The sequence below is a fragment of the Apteryx rowi genome, unplaced genomic scaffold (assembly GCF_003343035.1).
Source record: "Apteryx rowi isolate R43461 unplaced genomic scaffold, aptRow1 scaffold_69, whole genome shotgun sequence".
Classification (NCBI taxonomy): Eukaryota; Metazoa; Chordata; class Aves; order Apterygiformes; family Apterygidae; genus Apteryx; species Apteryx rowi.
The window spans coordinates 2,588,513-2,595,876 of record NW_020450971.1 but is presented as its reverse complement, the minus strand read 5'-3'; positions in this window follow the sequence as shown (position 1 = coordinate 2,595,876).

The following is a 7,364-nucleotide window of genomic DNA, read 5'->3' as shown; positions in this document are numbered from 1 at the left end:
AAGAAATGAAAACAATATTGATGAAGTCTAGATAAGAAAAGGGGCAAGCAATTTCTAGGGGCCTAAAGAGAACCAACAATGAAGTACCATCAAAAGGTAGCAAAACTAAAAACACAGTCGCATTAAAATTTTGGAACGTGTGCCTAGAGCTTGAAAACACACATTTTCCGTATGACTTCTCTTTACAGAGTGACATTTTCTGCTATGTGAGATAGTATTTGGGGCAAGGGAAGTTTTTTTCCAGTCTATGCCTGAATCCAGATGCATCAGAGAATATCCAATAGCTGGCTACTGTAATGGTGATATCTACCGCACAAACAGGTGTAGAAAAAAAACCAAGAGAACCACATAACAAACTACGCCAGAGAAGGGGAAGATGACTTAGCATTCACTTTAGACTGTCACCTCTGGGTTCCCCTTCTCCCTGAATCAGCTATTACTCTAAATCTTCAAGCCACCACAGCCTGAGACCATCGCTCAGTAGCCCGGCAAAGAAATGAGAGCTTTAGTCCCTGAAAAGCAGCCATACCTCGCAGATATGGCTTGTCTGGTCTGGGTAAGGAAGGTTTCCAGCCATACTATCTGGTCTAATAACACAAAATGGCTTTTCCATCCCTGCAAAGATTTCTCGCCATCTTCCAAGACTCAGATCAGATGTATCTATCCCAAGCATCAAGAGGACCACTCTGTTCCCTGTGGAGCCCTGAAGGGTGAGATGCCGTCAGAGCTTTAACAGGTGAGTTTGCTGGGACTGCATGCTGCCTGCTTTTGCAAGGGACTCTTGGGATGGACACGTTACAATCAACAAGGGAGCCATATTACTTGGGCAGAGGGATGAAAAAAAATGGCTTTGGCTGAAAACTAAGAAGTTACTTCATCCATGTCACTGTCTACTGAAACAGTCTGTGCAGACCCTACACCTCCTCAATACCCCCGCATGCCCCCTGTCCCAAATCACTACTCGATACCAAATGCTATCAGTATTCATCACACTGATACGGCCCAGGTGAACCAGAGATCGCTTTTTCACCAAGGGGGAAGGGACAACAGGGAGAACCAAAATTTTTTTTTTTAATTTTTAAAATTTTAAAACTGCACAAAGTTTCGCGTGAGAGGTGGTAACTCAGGAAGCAGCAAGAGGGGCAGTCTGAGTGAAGTATAAGCAGGGAGGAGAAGGCAGGGAGGTAGAAGAGCAGGGCAGCAGCACTGAATAGTGGCCATCAATGAGACATGGTTAATGAGGATACACAGGCAAAGGGCACTTGGCAGCACTGCCTTTTGCCACTGAAAACTTCTTGAGTTTTCACTACAAATTCTTGTGGGAATTGTTAGCAATAGAAGGATCCCTCACTGCCCCACTGTACCCTCTACGCACCCCCACGTGCTCTGTGCCTCACGGGAAGGAACATGACCTATAGAAATGGGATGAGGATGACTGAAACAGTAGGAGCCAGCGCCAGCTTACATCCTCATAGCCACAGGGTCCTTTATAAAATAGGGTCATCCTGCTTTTATTTGCTTTTATTATCATTTGACATTTCTTGAAGCTGATTAAGAGGTAGAAAAGCACCACTGCTCCTGACTGGTGAGCCACCTGTGTAAGAGAAGCAGCAGAGACTTGTAGGAATACTGCATTCAGATACAGGAGTCCACTGCTCCCAGCTGATGTGAGCATCTGACCACCTGATGAACACAAGATCAAATCCCAGATCTTGAATACAAGATCAATGCACGAGAGACACCATTCCCACCTGATGGGCCTCAGCATGAGCAACCAACTCGCATCACACGTTAGAACAGTTAACAAAACAGCCCATCTGCCAAGTTGCAAATAGAGCGGTTGGTTGTTCCCTCCTACTGGAGACTTGCTCTGACACATGTTGGCAAAACTGTGTGTGTGGCTTTAAATGTCACCTCATCTTCTCTCTCAGATCTGCAGAAGGATTTATATGCTGGAAAGCCTGCCTGTATTTTCCAGCTATAGCAGCTAGTCCAGTAAAAGAGATGATCTTTTGCAATGTATCTTACTTCATTGCTTCTCTCCATCCTTCCAGGGCTATTCTTTCTTTTTAGTGTTTCAGGGAGAGTATATTCCTCATTTTGTGCTTCTAATCCAGCCCCTCAGAGCTCTTGAAACCATGGACCATAATTGCTAAGATGGTCTGACTCTTTCATCATGCTCAGAGGCTGTGCACTCAGTAATATTGATCTTTTTTAAAAGGTTATAAACCTGAGTTATGAAATAGTCCAGAAGGGCCACTTAGGTAAATAACATTACATTTAGTTAATGGAGCAACTGAATTTGTGATTGGATCTTTCCTTTAAGTGCCCTAGATCTTATTTACTAACAAAGCCCAACTGAGCTTATATCTCCTACAGTTTGAGGAAATAAAACTTACTTTATAGCATTCTGCAATTCCTTTTCTTCCACAAAGACACTCCCTTCTCCTGGAAAATTGCTTTTTCCATAGAGTTCAGTGGGAACTGGATTGCAACCCTAAGTCTCACTGCTTCTCATAAAGTCTCTGTATCACACTCACCACCTTTCTGGTCAGAAGCAGAAATTTTTCCTGACACTGTTAAAAACAAAAAGAGCCACAGCCTCAGAAGTTTTGGAAAAATATAAAAATGCAATGACCTTCTGCTGTATACGGCTGTGTACATTTCCCCTTGCAAAGACACTACGATCTCAGGAAGTTTATATTCCGTTTGTAAGTTATGTAAGATATATCACTCCCCTGGAATAAGCGCTTTCCAAAACTTGCAGGGTTGCAGTACGACATGAAAATGAGAAACTGCCGGCTAATAAAATTGAAGATGAGTAATCTAGTTTCCCTGCCCAAGCTGAGTGAAAGGAAGAGCACTAACAGAGCGATAAAATGTAAGGCTGCAATCGTTCGTGATTCACATTCGTGGATATGTCTTTAGAAGACGAGGAGCAAATTTCCTCTTAAAATGCTTTTTGCTCATCGTCATTTAAGGCATAGTTAAGAATAATTACAGTCACTGGGGTACTGCACATAACCTTCTAATCTGAGAAGTGTTTATAAAAGAAGACAATCTCAAACTTGAGATTATAAGTTTACAGAAGCCAAAAAAATTCTTTGCCAGTAACTCGAAATGTCATAATTTGACTCAAGTCCCAGCTGCAATTCTGAACTTCCTGGGGAGGGTGACAATTATCAAAGTTATATATGTATGATTTGGAAAGGCCAACTCTTTGGTATAATTCTCTTCCGCTGCATAATCAATTGATGAGTCATGACCAACTGCATATGGGTATGTGTAGATACATATATATATATATATATATATATGTATATGTATATATACATAAAAATATCATTACAAAAGACGTCATGCATGTAGTACTCTTGGAGACACTGTGGGGCTTAAAAAAGGACCTGTTCTTCTCTGTTTAACCAGTGGTCTTAACTAAGACTTGCAAATGAAGCTCAGCTTCTCAGTCCTCTGCCTTTACGGTGCTCAATTGTGACAGTACAGGACATCTACAAGGCCACCTAACRCTGGAGGATAGAAATCTTGGCACAGCTGAATTTCCTGCCAGACGAAAAAGCTCTCTCTGCTGGATGCAGCCTTCTCGAGAGCCAGTATGATCCTGTAGCCCCGGAAGGAAGGAGCTTTGCAAAATTTACCACTTTCCATTCTGTGGGCAAGGTGCTTGGTTTGACCTTGCCCTCTTCCAGCAGAGGAGCACAACCACGTATATATTTCAAAGGAAAATAACAAACCAAGACACTACACTGCACATGTTTAAACCCATGGGGAGAGCCTGAAAAACAGCATGTAGCAGATGTGAGTCATGTTGTTTTAGTGAAGAGCTGACGGGCTCTCCTATGCTCTAGCGATGACTAAAAGAGTGGAATTGGCCTCAGTGTCAAACTGAGCTCTTCAGGCCTAAAACGTCCTGTGGGTTTCACAGCGTCTTTGTAGATGCAAGGCTCCGCGTCTGCATCTCTCCACAGGATCAAAGTCAGCTAGCTGGCAGCCAAGGCTGGCATTCAGAGTGGAAAAGGAAGCTTTTAATTTTGGAGAGAAGGAAGAGTACCATTATAACGATGATGGTCTAAGGATGTAAGTAAGGAAAATTTGTAGGAAAAGACTTTGCTTTTATTATATTCAACTGCTGTAGCTGAAAACAAAACAACACGTTTTCCAGCACACAAAGCCCTTCTTCACATCTGAATTGACCTGACCATAAGGATAAGCCGCCTGATAAGCCTAAGCATTTAGAAAGATGAGACTTTTGACTGTCCCTGMCTTCCTCTTGGAGCCCTTCCTCCAACTATGAATTTTATTCTGTTCTTGTTAGGTTCCTCTATTGAATCTACTGCTTCAGTGCCTGAGCTGTTCAAAATGCTGAGCACAAGAACAAAATGCTGCCTYACAGGACCAGGACTTTCCCCTACAGCCTTTCTCCAGGGAGCTGCCACAGGCAGGCACCACTGATGCACTGCTGGCAAAAATCACTTAGAGCAACCCACAAAAGTTTCTCCTCTCTCTTTCATCCCTGATGGTTCCCTGTCCTCCATCCCCAGCTACTGAGCCTCATGTTCTCTTGGGCAGAACTTTATTTCAAAAAGGCATCATCTAGAGATCTAACTTTGCTACCTTTGTGGCTTAAACAAGCTTATTATCCTCACTGGGAAGCTTCTTCTGAAACAGTGTATTATAAAACTCAGAATAACAACGATTCAGTACTTACACACTGGCTACATTTTGTGGGCAGCCTGCTTAATTCATCCAAACGAGCAATGGCCTGAGTTTTAACAGTGCATGGGAAAGTACTTCTCTTGGAGGCTCTGCTTTGGCATGGGCTTCTGGAGGAAAAAGATTTGTACTTGCCTGGCCCAGCTCAGCATAATATTTTTGTTCCCTACTTCTCCATCTGCACAGGACTCTGAAGGCCTCTTGCCTGAACAGGACATACTAGTGTAACTTTATGGGTGAAGGGCACAAGGGAAATAGTACTAGGAAACCCCTAGTTTGTGTTATAACCTTCATTAGCTGCTATCTTAGTGCCTGCGTTAATGCTTGTTTCAGTCTAGTTACAGAGAAGTAGTTACAGCATTTCACATTAATGTGGACAAGCCCTGGACACGTGGGCTTAAACCAGAATCCGCTACAGCTTGTGAGCAAATACGTATGAGGCTGATCAGCCTTATATTCTGCAGTGAGTTCAAACAACAAACAGTGCCCTTATGTGGGAAATGGCAGTGAAAGCCAATACTAGGCTTGCTTGGATTCACCACAGTGAACTCCTTCTGTGAACACATGACTGGGTATTGCATCCGTACTCCAAGAAAGCTGCTAACGCGTTCCAGTTCGCAGAGCTTCGCCTGGGCTCTGGACAGCAATGAACAGGACAGCTGCTCCTTGCCGTTGCGACTGGCACACAGGCTAAGCACCCATGCAGAACAGGCCCCATAATTTTCCCTGCGTTCAGGACAAGCAACCATCCGCCTATCTCCAGCTCCGCCAGCGTGATCTTTGCAGAGTCCAGGCAGCCCTGATTTGGGCAGATGTGTCCCAAAAGCAACACACAGCTTCCAACATGCCTGAATGGAAGGGATGATGGAAAAACCCTCCGGCGCAGAGCCCAAGTGCAAAGCTCCTGTCTGGGAGAGAGTGCTGCCCTCCTCTTCCCCCGTCCCTGGCACGTTTCAAACAGGTCAGCAAAGACGAAAGTCTGGGCAGCACCAAAGGGAACCTTTCCATCACTTAAACACGAAGGAGGGAGGGAGGGAGGGAGGGAGGGAGGGAGACCCTTCTGCTGCGCCCAAAAGGAGCATCCTCTGTACCCTCCAGTCACCCCAGCGGCTGAGTCGGAAACACCAGTTCTCAACAAATACGTCCCTCCAACGCGCCTCTCCGCGCCGTTCGCCCACACCACTCCTGCCAGCTGTAGGACCTCCATTCGAGAACAGGTGCCATCTGTGAAAAACGACCGAGAACAAAAATCAAGCTGGCTTACTAAAATGACTTCCTGGTGAGATGGCTCCAGCACACGCTTTTAGCTAATACTACAATGAAGTATTTATGGCTTGCAATTCTCCTACTTCTCTCTGTACAGCTGCCACACAGGTGTGAATATATAAAAATGTGTAATTGTGAGGAGCTTTAAAAAAAAAGCCCTCGGATATATTCATAGTGTGTATCTTTGCCAATGCAGACAGAACAGAAAGCTTATTTTGGCTGTCTGACGTCACTGCTCTGTCCCCTACTCTTCTGAGATGGGCTATCTGTTCATTTTCCACCATCTAATAACAGAAAAGAGATGTCAACCGAACGGAGAAATACTGTCAAGCAAGCTGCCCAATTGTCTTATCTGCTAATGCAGCACTAATGTGGCATGGCATCATTAAAGCTCTGGTCGCTGTGTCCACCGCTCCTGCGCCTGCTGCTCCTAATCTGTAGCTGCTRCAGCCAGTGAAGACGAGATTTTTTTTCCCCGGTTCCCACTCCTGCTCAGCAAGCGTGGAAATCATTTCTTCAATCAACACGACAATCTCTGAGCATCATCTCTAGGAGAGCTGATGGTGGTAGGGGCTGTTAGACCTGCCTCAGCCTCGCTGAAAGTGCAAGTAAACCGCCCACTTCCTAAAGGCAAATACAGGACTGTGGCACAACTGTCAGGATGAGGAAAGGGCAGTTGCAGCAAGCGCTGAGCAGCTAACAGTGACAGCTGCTTGGGCTCTGTTTCTCRTCTTGGTAATGGGTGGATTTATTAGTAGGTAGCAGTTACTATGTCTGAACAAGCTCTGCTGGAAGCGTTTTCATTGGCACCCATGTGAAAACGCAGCGGTACCCGTCTACGCGGCAGCTATCACCTGCGGCCCTGACGCCGATGGTCTCCTGGGTTACTGTGCACTGGTAACTCTAGCTCCGGCTCCGCTTTAGTTTGTTCCTGATTTTGTCCTTTCGAGCAGACCGGAGGTTCTCGGAAGGAAGAGGCTGTCATGGAAAAATGACACACTCCTCACAAAAATGTTTCCCGATTTCCCACGCGCAGCACCTTTTGGATGTGACAAAGTGCAAGGCCCATATATCCTGCTTCCCTGGCTTATTTTCCAAACTACCGAAAGCCTGGAAGGATTAAAGCCCAAACTGCCCTCAGTTAAGGAACACTGGGGCCAGGGACACGAGGAGCCACGGCAGCAAGCGCACAGCTCGCACTCGGTGTCATTTGCACAAATGCAACCGAAAAGGGAGCTGCAGCCGGGCGAGGAGGTGCTGCCGTCGGAGGGGGAGCCGGGGCTGCCAGAGGGACGTTCGAGCGCCTGCAGCTCTCTGGGGAAAGAGAAGGGGCTTTAAGACCTCTCTCCTTTCTAAAACCTTCATGG